At 34.9% G+C, this 12,607-nt stretch overlaps 2 long non-coding RNA genes across 4 annotated transcripts; both read right to left on the bottom strand.

Annotated features, from left to right (window-relative positions):
• Positions 1 to 963: 963 nt before the first annotated feature.
• On the bottom strand, positions 964 to 11,662 carry LOC122024904. 3 transcript variants are annotated; one of them, XR_006123525.1, is made up of 6 exons: positions 11,478 to 11,656; positions 11,332 to 11,359; positions 11,182 to 11,235; positions 10,221 to 10,409; positions 9,683 to 9,796; positions 964 to 1,177 (listed from the first exon to the last, which is right to left on the bottom strand). It is a non-coding gene; the product is annotated as an uncharacterized LOC122024904 (long non-coding RNA). The 3 variants fall into 3 exon arrangements; XR_006123529.1 differs by lacking the exon at positions 964 to 1,177 and having other exon boundaries at positions 9,433 to 9,796; XR_006123527.1 differs by lacking the exons at positions 11,182 to 11,235; positions 11,332 to 11,359 and having other exon boundaries at positions 10,221 to 10,294; positions 11,478 to 11,662.
• On the bottom strand, positions 2,269 to 2,672 carry LOC122024915. The gene is made up of 3 exons (XR_006123535.1): positions 2,602 to 2,672; positions 2,438 to 2,511; positions 2,269 to 2,314 (listed from the first exon to the last, which is right to left on the bottom strand). It is a non-coding gene; the product is annotated as an uncharacterized LOC122024915 (long non-coding RNA).
• Positions 11,663 to 12,607: the final 945 nt, after the last annotated feature.

Below are 12,607 nucleotides of genomic sequence, written 5' to 3'. Positions count from 1 at the left end.
TGAATCGGTCATTGACTATTTAAATTTAACGAATGTACACAAATCCTCCACAAGCAACTAAGGTAAATCGATCTACGACTACCCAAGTCGACAGCGTAAATCAGTCTTCTATTGACCAATCTAACCAGAGTAAATCAATCATTTACTAACGAAACTAACTAAAGTATATCAATACACTACTGGCTGAGTCAACAAAAATATGTATTTACTAGTCATTACCTAACACCTAGCCAATAACAACAGAGACTGGTATGTCTCCAACCTCTAACCAACTAGTAGTAACAAAAGCTAAAACTACTGGTGATATAATATGGAAAATCACCAGAGACTGTAATCCTCGATCTCTATTAAAGTCGACCATGATCAGGGGTTTACCTAACACATAAAATATATGTTATATCAACTAGACAGGTACTAAAAAGAATGCTAATACATGTCATAACTGTAATAGTCAACGGTACATATACTAACAAAAAGGTAGGATAACAGTATACCAACATACCTCCTATAGCTTGGAGATGTCCTGCTGCTGCCAGGTCCCAAAACCCAAAAAGTCACATCGAGAAAACTAAAACACGAAATCCAAAACATGGGATATAAAACTCGTAAACCGTGCTCTGATATCAAATAAATTGATATCAAATAAATCTCGAAAATCCAGAACACATAGCAAGTATCGTATACCTGCTCTGATACCACTAAATTGTCATGCCCCGGGGAGTCCCTGTCCGAAGAAAATTTCGACAGCACCTCCTCTGTACGGCTGACAATCTGAAGCATTTCTACAGACACAATATACATCATCCATATGCGGCTGGAATATATACACAACCACGCAGTTAATAATCTCAGCCTACACGACTGGACAAATATAACAACAACCACGCAGTTATATATATTTTTATTAGCCCACTCGGCTGAAATCAAAACCAACACAGCGGAAAAACATAAAGACAAGCCCACACAAAACAAAACAAAACACTGCCAGTCGGCTAGGCTTACACCACACAACAACACAAAATACCACGTAACAACAACAACACTCTAGAAACAAAGCCGGAGCACAAAGCTAAATACACTGACACATAATTCAAATGAAACATAAAGGGAAACTATAAGTCTTCTGATGTGACGTGGGGACCGGCAGACAGGATACTCCAAGCGACTCCATAACGACCTGGTACATGAAAAAGATAGTGTCAATGGGGGGTGAGTTCAACAACTCAGCAGATACCAGTTGACATGTATAGTAAGATATAACAGACAGTAATAACTATGGAGTACAGTCTCCTAGACAAAAGCTGATAATGCATAACAGAAAGGGCTGAAGAGAACTGTACTCATCAGGGTCTCCTATCAGAATAGTCAGGTCGTCAGACCGAGAATATCATAAATCCTGTATGCATGTCAAACATATGCATCCATACAAATGCAGCATATAAGTGCAATAATCACAATCAGTAAATGCATCAATGCATATGATGTCAATGACATGGTCATCCCTGACGTCAGTCAGCCATCTCACACACAATGGTGAAACCGAGTGGGTAGGGTTGTGACAACCGTGCACTCTGCCGTCACTGCTCTTAATGAGTGACCGAGTGGACGGGATGCTGTCGGAGTACACTTATCCTCCTTACCCCAAATCATAAATGGGGTAGCTCAATGCTCTCATATCCCGGTACACGATGACGGGGAGGGATCCCTGTCCTGCTACAACGATGCGTCACACTAACCCATGAGTGGACCAACGGAGCCCTTGACAGAGCACCTGCTGCAACACATCCTGCCTGAATATACCATTAACCCATGAGTGGTCGTGTGTGCAGATACATGTAACTGGCGATGTGCTCGACAATAATAGAGCAGACTATCGCACAGCATGCAATCATGCTCACATCAGAACAATCGTCCCGTAATCAGGATCCTGCATACACATACTCAATTTAGCTACTCTAACAAGTATCATTTAGCTAACTGAATATCAGGACCAAATAAATAAACCTATTTCCTTTCCGATTAAGGAAACCCAAATTGAATCAATCCCAAGTGGTCCCAATTGTTATAACTCAAGAACAATCTCAACTAATACAATTCATTTTATCAACTCAATTCAACCATCATCCATCTGAACCAACCAACCACCAAATAACCATCATAATCAAACTAAACTTACCCAATAGTGAGTATCCTTTTATCACCTCGCAGCCAGAGAAGTGGTTGTCAGAAAATCCTAGTCAGAGCAACCATCAAACTACTGCCATCAATGTAAATCATCCACAATCCGCACCTCAATCACATCTGAAATTCCAACCTAAGATAAATAATTACTCATTAGTCATGTTATCACAGATTAACATCTCAAATAGAATCTGTTACCAATCCATATCAACCTAATACTAACAAGAGATCAACCAAAACACTATACATAACTTACCTTGAATCAAAGTCTCCAATTCAAATCTAAAACCTTCACATTTCACATGCCAGTGAATTTTCAATCCAAGCACCCTTAAACAGAACAATCCAACATGAGACTATAGAAGGTAATCTAGAAAGGAAAACTAAACCAACAAAAGAGTAATAATCGGATGCTTATACCTCCTCAATGACCTGATGGAGCTATTTCATGACAACCAGAGAACCAAATCGAGGCAGGAAACGGGGTCAAGCTCCTGCCGATGGTGAGTGGCACGGGTCTGTTTGCTAGAGCACAGTGGTCGACCTCGGCGCACAGATCAGAAGAGAGGAAGGGGTCAACCTAGGGCTTCGCTGCGACGTGTCTCGGAGGCGAGGTCGGCGCTAGGGCTGATGCCGAGATCGGGGATGGGGTCAGCATCGCATCGGCCAAATGAGAGGAATCGTCTCTCGTCGTTGGCAACAGAGGGTGAGTGTGTGCGGACGATGAAGAGGAGGAGAAGAAGAAGTGGCAGAGGGGATTTGAGAGGCTCGGTGAGAGCACGGGGAGGAGAAGAAACTGTCGCGAGCGGCGGTTAGGGCAGATGGGTGTCGGGCGCGCGGGGAGGAAGAAACGGAGAAAAGAAATGAGAAAAAGAAAATAAATAAAGAAAATCAACTTTTTCTCACTTAATTGGGTAGCCTAAACAGGCTTTCCCGGGTCCCCTTTTTTTATCCCCATTAACTCATCCATACGAGCTCCGAAAAATTTCCGAAAAATTTTAAAAAATTCAAGAAAAATCCCTTATTATTATCTACCCATTTCCGATATTTTACAGTTTTCCTAACCTACTATCATCCAAAACTTCTTCGGTACTTTGGTCAAGTTAAACTATTGTCCTTATTTTAGCTAGTCCTAATTACTCTACCGAGTAAGTTATTATTTTGGAGGTGTCAACTAATTTGGAGCCCCTCCCCTAAATTATTAAGCTTGATTTTCAAGTATTGGATTTGTGTCGATTATTTTTATAATTATAGTGGACTTAATAGTAATTAAATTTATTTGCTTTTATTTTGTTTTCAATGTTAGAATTTAGTTTTACAAATTTATTTTGGTTTGAATTTAATGTTTTAGTTGAATTTGATTTTATGTAGTGTATCTCATTTTTAGGTATATAATATTGGTTGATTACTACTTGTGTAGTTAGGCACGCTTTTGGAACCCAAGCTTTAGTTTGAGTCATATTTTGTTTAACTAATGATATAAAGGATTTGTTGGTTGAGCTGGACTTGTATCCAAATCCAAACTTATTGTACATAGCTCTTTGTGAGCCAAGTATCATGTCGAGATACTTGGATCTAGTTGTGAATTTTTGTAATAATTCTTTTAGTTCAATTATTTCATTTTTCAATATGAGATTATCCTTCTCAAGTTTTGCAACTTGAGTTGGAACTTTAACTTGAATTGGTTCAGTTGTTGAACTTGATTTTAATTATTAATTAAGTTTGTTATTTTCTTCTGTTGGTTCATTTATGCAATTTTTAAAGTTAGTTAATTTTTTATTTAAACATGCAATACTTTTTTTAAAAAAAAATTCTTAAGGTAAAATATACCTCATCGGAAACGAGTGCGGACTCAGGGCTTGATTCATGTTCGGACCCAGCTTCCGATTTTGATTCATAAGCCATCAGCGCAAGGTAGTTGGAGTGTTTTAGTTCTCAACCATCTGATTCATCTCCGGACAATTCATCCCACGTCGCTTTGAGGGTCTTCCTCTTCTTCTTCAGATTCGGGCAGTCGGTCTTGTAGTGCCCCTTTTTGTTACACCTAAAGCAGGTCACATTCTTGTTGTCAGAGTTGGTTGTGGAGTTTATCTTCTACAGATCCTTTTTGCTGAAATTCTTCTTTCTCCTAGTGAACATCTTTCTTACTAGGTTCACCAGGTATTCTTCATCCTCTGAGTATTGGTCAGACTCAATTTCATGTTCAGGTTTGGTTCTAGACTGTTCTTTTGATGTCCCTGCAATAAGAGCAATACCCTTCTCGATTTTGGCGTTAGTTTATTCATGCAACTCTAATTCACAAAATAACTCATCTAATTTTAATTTGGACAAATTTCTCGAAATCTTATAGGCATCCACGATGAATGCCCACAGTGCATTTCGAGGAAACGCGTTTAGAGCATATCTTATTAAGTCGCGGTTTTCCATCTGATGGTCGATGGTGTGAAGTCCGTTGAGGATGTCTTTTATCCTCGCGTGTAGTTGACTTGCAGATTCTCCTTTCTACATTTTTATGTTAAATAAATTATTTAAATAAAAATCCCTTTTTGTTACCTTCGCATTATAGGTTCCCTCGTGCAATTTGATAAGTTTATCCCACAGCTCCTTCGCATTTTCGTGTGAGCCGACGTGATTCAGTTCTTCCTTCATTAGCCTGCACTGAAGTGTGTTGAAAGTCTTGAAGTCGATCTAAGCCTTTTCTTCATTTCCGGATTCTAATGTTCCGGGTCATTGGAATTTCGGCATTGTCGACAGGAGCTTTGTAGCCTCTGGTGATGTTGAACCACTGGTCGAAGCAGGTTTTCAGGTATACCTCCATCTGTTTCTTCCAATACAGGAAGTCGTCACCGTTGAATAGGGGAGGACGAACGGTGTTGTACCCTTCAAGTTGTGTCATTTGAATGCTGAAAAAATAAACTCAAGAAAGTATCAAGACTCGGTATTGGATTAACAAAGTTTAAGATATAAATATAAAAATATAGAAAAATTTGAGAGGTGTTGCACCAATATCAAATTAAAATAGAACGAAAAAATTATCTGAATAGGTAAAGTTTTACCAATTCAAATAGAATGCGAAAAATAAAGAAATCTAAGAACGATTCCCCTGTCTTGATTGGTGGTAGCACCAATTCAGAGCAAAACTTGCTCTGATACCACTTGTTGAATTGATCGCACGTGAAAGGGAGGTGAATCATGTGGTTTTCAACACTTTTCTTTTTGGTTTTAAAAAATAGAGTAAAGTACACAGCGGAAAATTAAAATGAAAAGCCAACACTAGAAAACGTAAGCGGTTTACTTGGTTCGGAGCCTTCAACAACTCCTACTCTAAGACCCAGGACCCGCGGACCTATCGATGGGTAATCCACAAATGACCTCTTCTGGTACCCTGGAAGAGAGAATTGAATACAGAGAATAATTCGGATAAGTGTAACAAGCTACACTTTTCGTTTGCATAATGTAAGTACAACAGTAAAGTTTGTTACAGACACTTAGAATTTAAATGTGGAAGCTTTCGTGTGTCAATGTCGGTCTACCGGTCACGATCAGAAGTCCTTGGAACAGTTGTCGGCCGCAGTAGCTTTGCAGCAAAGTCGTAGCAGAAGCCTGGAGCAGTCGGAAGCTTAAATGAATGCAAGTAGCTCGTATATAGGTGTTCTGCTAATGCCTTCTTGAGACAGCCTTAAAAAAGGCATGGAAGGCGCCTTCCATAGCCAACGAAGGCGCCTCCAATGAGGCAATTTCAATCCCGAACAGCCCGACACTTATCCACGACTTCGGCTAAAATTTATCCTGTGGAAGGCGTCTTCCATAGCCATGGAAGGCGCTTTCTATGAACAGTACGAAGACAACTTTTCTCCTTTTGTCCTGCAAAACAACGTTAGCACAAATAACCTTCAAAACAAGTATTAGGATAATTTAATAATAATAAAGAGTAGTAATTAGTTTTTGTCCTCCTATGACCAGAAACTAGTCAGGATCTCAATTTAGGGATCCTAAATGAACATAAACTGGACCGACGTCTACTGTCCCTCAAATCGGGACGCGTCCTCACAAGGTAACTCATCTCCAGTGACTTACCTTAACTTACCAACTTGTCAGACATCTGGTCAGATCATCAACCTATATGGACTTCACACTAACAACCCGGTCGGCCCGTTGACCTAGCTAGATTTCTTGCCAGATATTCAATCAGCCCGTCGACCTATCTAGACTTCATACCAGCTATCGGATCGGCCCATTGACCTAGCTGGAGTTCTTGTTAGATATATGATCAGCCCATCGACATATCTGAACTTCATACCAACTATCTGATCGACCCGTTGACCTAGTTGGAGTTCTTGCCAAATATCTGATCGGCTCGTCGACCTATCTGGACTTCGTACCAACTATCCGATCGGCCCGTTGACCTAGCTGGGTTTCCTGCCAGATATCTAGTCGGTCCGTCGACCTATCTGGACTTCGTACTGCACACTTGATCATGTAGTTAGATCACACCAGAAACTAACTTAACTTACTTGTTATTCATCAAAACTTGAATTAGACCGTTAGTGCAAAACTGCACCAACACTTGTTGCCCAATCCACTTAATCATGATTTCTGCGCCCAAACTAAAACTTTCTTGCACACTTAGTTAAGCTTGTTATATCACAAAAACCTTTAACATTGAACCTTTGTCAATATCAAAACATAGGCTTGATTAACTAGTGCTTCTAGCACCAATAGATAAAAATTCATTGGTACTATATTCATTTAAAACTAATATTATACTATAAAAATTGCTTAAATCTAAATATGAAATAGGATAATAAAAATTAGAAAGTTGTTTGACTATATCATTAAATATTTTTAAAATTCTACAAATATCACTACAAATATTATATTGTTGAGAAGATAAATATATAGTAGTATTATTAATATTTTATGAAAAAAATAAATAGAATAATTCTCTATATTGAAATGAATCTTGTAACAATTGACACGTTGAATTCCAACATATTGGTACATCATGTAAAAAAATTTTAGGTTTCGTTTCATTAGTTTTTACAAGATCTACTATATTGTTTCATCATAGATGAATGCAACTATAAATAGGAAATATTAGTTCTAATTAGTTTAATATAATTTTTTAAAATTTTTAATCCATCTTAAACATATAAATTTGAAGCATGACATATGTAACAAATTTAAAAAAAAATAAACCACCAATAATATGTTGACATATAAATTTTAATTCATTAATACTAGTGTTATAAGAACTAGCATTATTAAATGATATTTAAAATATTTTGAGTTAATTAATACTTTTCTAAAATTAAACATAATAATTGTAAAATGTTGTGAGCATTATGTGATTCATCAAAAACTCTATAAACTAACCATCTTTTTGGATATTTCAAGAGTTATCGATCTAATGACAAGTCACACTCATATGTAAATATGTTTGTCAATGATCCTCTAAATATCGGAATATAAAGAAATTTTATTATTTAATTTATGAAATTCTTCAATTAAATCCCCCTTATTTTACTAATTTTTAATTATATGAGTAAGTGTAAGTCTATGAACACATTTAATATATAGATTAAGAGATTCTTATAAAAACCTTTTAAAGTGCTTTTAATTTAAAACTAAATAAAAGATATTCTAGAGAAATAAATGTATTTAATAATTTTCTTAATTTATTGTTGAAATATAAAATAAACCAGAAATTATTACTTCCATTAATGAAAAATATAGATAATTGTGTTTGAGAATGATCGATTTCATATTCTGTTGGGTGTTTCACTTCTACGTGGTATTTCAATAACTCATAGTTGTCCCCAACTTAAAATTTGTAGGAAGTATTGCAGTACTTACATTTTACACATAATTTTTCTAATGTAAAAGTGGCATTCTTAAAAATATTTAATAAAAATAGAAGATGTTAAAAGAGAAACTTTCCAAATCTTAAAAGTAATTGCATCGGTTCTTCTTTGTATTTCAGATGTCAGAAGTTACTTGATCTCATAATCGACGGATTAAATGTTGAACTCCTCATTTAAATTCACTCTTTTCTTTCCCCTCCAAAATTAAGATGATAAACCTCCTCGACCTCCTTCCACTGTAGTCGGAAGTTGAAATTGAAAACGTGTAAAATTGGAGTTAAAAACGTGTAGAAATTACAAAATTGAGAATAAAAATAGAGAAAATAGATGTGAAAATAATAAAATGAGCTCTCTATTTATAAAGTTTGGAGAGTAACGAACACTAAATTGTAGTCATTGATAAAAAAAAAAAAGAAATAGTCAAATGATCTCAACCTTTCATAATATAAAAAAAAACACTTTCATAATATAAAAAAAAACACTTTTATCCCAACGACTAGAACTATCGGTTTCCAATGTTCAAAAGGGGAAAAAAAATGTGAACATGTTGTTAACTATCGGTTCAGCGGTTTTTTTAGGTTGGAACTGAGTCAACAATTATCTGACCCATTAAACCTAGTTATGAGCCCGCAGTCAAGTCTACCCTCATGACTTTGACCCATTTTTCTAGATAAGGACATTGATTGACTTCTTGAAAAGACGTGGGATCATCTTCCAACCCTATGTTACTACAAGAAAAAAATTGAAAGATAATACTTTTTATGCGTTGTCTGTGGCTAAAAAAACATTGTTAATAATCCTGATGTTAAAAGTCCACTCAAAGATAACACAAAAAAATATTATCATTTTTTACAAAGATAACGTTTTTTTAAATGGATAAAAACCATTTTCTTTTTTAAAATATAACTATTTAGCAAAAGATAAAAATTATTATTTTTTCTATTTGTAAAACTATTGTCTATTATATTTACATCACGAATTACTTAATTAAATCCATATAATTACAACTGATTCATCTTCTTACTATTGAACCAGAATATGTCATACAATTTAAACATAAAATATATAAACATAATTCACAATCTTTGGATCCATGTTAAATCTATATAAAAGTAAAAAATCTTACATACATGCATATTAGTTTTAACATATCTTACTTTTTTGGAATGAATCTTTCTGATAATATTGTATGTTCTTGAAAAAATACGAGTACTCTTCTTGACAAAATAAAAATCCCACTTTAATTTTCTTTCCACATATATTTATGATGAGGAAGAAAATTATTATATTAAAATTAAGATGAAATAGCTCACATAATTAATATATTAAATTATTACGTTATAATTAAAATGGAGTAGCTCTCAGTCCATTAAATCCAATGAATAGATTTAACAAAGACAATAAGCTAATAATATATATAACATTTATATATTAAACTCAAGATGATAAGGATGAGAGTGACGGGATCAAGGAATTCAAGTAGCGGTAGCTTTTTGAAATTCCTAGACAGTATTTGACTTTAAAGGATAGTACCAAACCTGGGAAAATTTCAACCTAAATGTACAGGTAGTATCCACCATCCAAATATGAGAGATGAGGACACTGCTTTTATAGGTAGGAACGAATTAACCCCATACCTGTCTCTACAGCTTCAGCTTCAGCTTCAGCTTCAGCTTCAGCTTCAGCTTCCAATGCTTGGCAATATTCTCAGTGGGTCATCTGAGTTGGGAGCGCTCAATAGTGCTTGAATGCTGATAAAAAAAAAATCAAGAGAGAAAAATAACCATCAATGACTAGATTTGACAGTTTTCGTAAACTGATTTGTTCGGTAGAAAATTGATAACTTTGTTTTCAGAGGATCCACTACCAATAATTTTGACTTCATACCTTCACAAGATTATATATCCAAATAGTATTTAGTAATTAATATTACAAAATATTACACAGCAGAATTTAAACAAAACACTAGCAATAACAAAACTCTATATATTCCAAGACTAGGTCATCAAACATGTACATAAATAAGATAGATTCCAATCAGTTGGAACAATGCTTTAATTCTGAAACTAGATCGACTCTATCTGACATGAAATCCTAACCATGGAAAACGATAAAATAAAAAACAAAAAACAAACAAATTGAAAATAGATTCCTATTTTCAACAGACATGATCACCTCGGCAATACTGTTCGAATTTGTAGTGCTGGACTCCACTTGTCTTTGAGAATAGCAAGGCATATTCGTCCAAGCTGTATGAATCATTAACCTATTTAATAGAGATCAATAGCATCTCTGAAGAAAAATATGAAGCCTATTTACTTCCCTTGTCAATATTGGATGGTAGATTTTAGTGAGAAAGCGAACCTACAAACCAAAAAGAACAAGAAAAATAGGACTGAGCTAAAACTTCAAAAGTGCACTGAGAAAAGATATGGAATATCTGTTTTTTCTATTAACAAATTTGTTGAAATTAGTACCAGAATATATTAATCCTAATGATAAGATGTATCTCATGCAGTGTTAATCGAATGATAAAATGTCGCATGTGGTGGAATGGTAGTCAAATGCATGTATCAGGACTAGGTTGGCTACAATAACAGCAGACCCAGGACTTTGAAAATAGACATGCGCTGAAAGGCAATTAGAGCATAACAATCCAAGAATTCTGAAATTTTTTCATCCAAATAGAAATAAGATTGATAAAAAGATCCATAATAAAGTCCTTTCCTTTAGCAGATTAGCTATATAAATTTCCAAAACTCTATAGATTTGGAAGGCAATTAGAGTCTAAAAGAAAGCTTGTACTAGTATGAAAGTAATTATCATATCATATTTTTGAAACCAATGATATGCATTTACAGCCTACATCTTAGAAAATGTTCATAAATGGGAAGAATGACCAGAAATATAACAAAGGTAACAAACACATACAAGTTTAAGACCATAATCGATGTATGAATTATAATAACATAAATAAAAAGTGGCAATTCACATATTGAAGCATGTCCCCAAAAGAAACCTCCAGGACTTCTGCCAATAATTAGTTGCATATATATTTTTGAATAGATGTAACAAAAAAAGAAGAACTTAAAAAGAGAACTTGAACAGTTAAATAGCTAGTCTACGAGCAAATAACCTTCGTACGAGCAAAATCCCAAGAGGTAATGTCCCAAAATGAGAAACACGATCCCTGTGGTACCAAAAATCTATAATTTACGAATTTATAAGATGATTCCACTAAGGGATAACAACAACAGAAAAAATCGAAGAAATGGAAAGAAAATACCTCGCTCGTTCAGTAATCTCTAGGTTTCCTATTTGAACGAGGCATTAAAAAAAACATAAAAGAAAAAAAATCAGACCTAGGAACCCGATGTTGGAGGCAAATGGGGAAGAAATTAGGAGGCGAAAACGAAGTAGAGAAAAAGAAACCTTGATGATTCTGGGAGGAAGATTGCTGCTCCCCATGCCAGATCAAGATTAGGGTTTCAAGTTGGGTACCAGGTTCTTCGAGTTGCAAGAGAAAAAGAAAATGGCATTGCAACAGGCAACTTGCTCAATGCCAAGGGAAAATTAGAGAAGTAAATCTAGTAAGTCTCTTAGATTCTTTATCTCCCTATGATAAATGAAATGATTGTGTTTTATGATGTCTGTAAAATATAGTAGAAAAGTATAACCCTCTTTGATTATATATTTTTTTTAGATTTAAGATACTTAATTATTTATATGAAAAAATATCTAAATTTTATTGTATATCTATAAGTTTTTTTAATTGATAAGTAGTAATATTGGTTAATAATCTCCTAGGTATCATTAATAAAGGTCTATTTGATTGTCTTAAAGTTTGTGATGGTCCTGTAAGCACTTCAGTTTGTGTTTATGTGTGTGAATGTAGATCTATTAGAAGGAAAATCCTTCTCTTGATTTATGTATGTGAGAAATTTGTAGGTAGTAGGTGATCGCCTAGGAATTATTTTTTCAAGAGAGAATTTACTAAAGTCTTTGTTTAAACTTCCTAATGCTTCTTTGAGATCGTTAGTTTAATTATTTTTGTGAATATGGTTTTCAATTGTAAAGAGTTGAATTTCTAATATGGTAATTCTATAATGTAAAGATATAAGTAGTGTTAATATAGTGTTATTGTTAGAACTTTTGAGTTACAAAAATCACTTTTTGTGTTGCAGAAATTTCGAAGCTAGTCACGGATCCGTGTGAAGATAAATAAAAATATTCATGTACATGTTTGTCTACACTAGATCTACCTTAAATCTACATGAAAAAGAAGTATTACCCTTGTCGCGATGTCCTTCGCCTATCCCGCTCGTCCAAATGGTTGTCGGATCTCGTAGAGTGTCAAGTGTACACTCCTCTACACGTATCCACACGGACAAAAGGTGGAGAGAATCACTTAGAGTGTGCTAGCACTCTTGAGAGGTCTCGGCAATGGAGAAGAAGGAGAGAAAAAGAAAGGAAGAAGAAGAGACCTTGAATAAGCACTTACTCACTTATTCATGTGGTCGGCCACTTATTAGAGTGTTTTATACCTCCATGTAATACCAAGA

The sequence above is a fragment of the Zingiber officinale genome, chromosome 1A (genome assembly GCF_018446385.1).
Source record: "Zingiber officinale cultivar Zhangliang chromosome 1A, Zo_v1.1, whole genome shotgun sequence".
Classification (NCBI taxonomy): Eukaryota; Viridiplantae; Streptophyta; class Magnoliopsida; order Zingiberales; family Zingiberaceae; genus Zingiber; species Zingiber officinale.
Note: the sequence above shows the minus strand (reverse complement) of the source record. Positions and strands in the feature narration are given on the sequence as shown.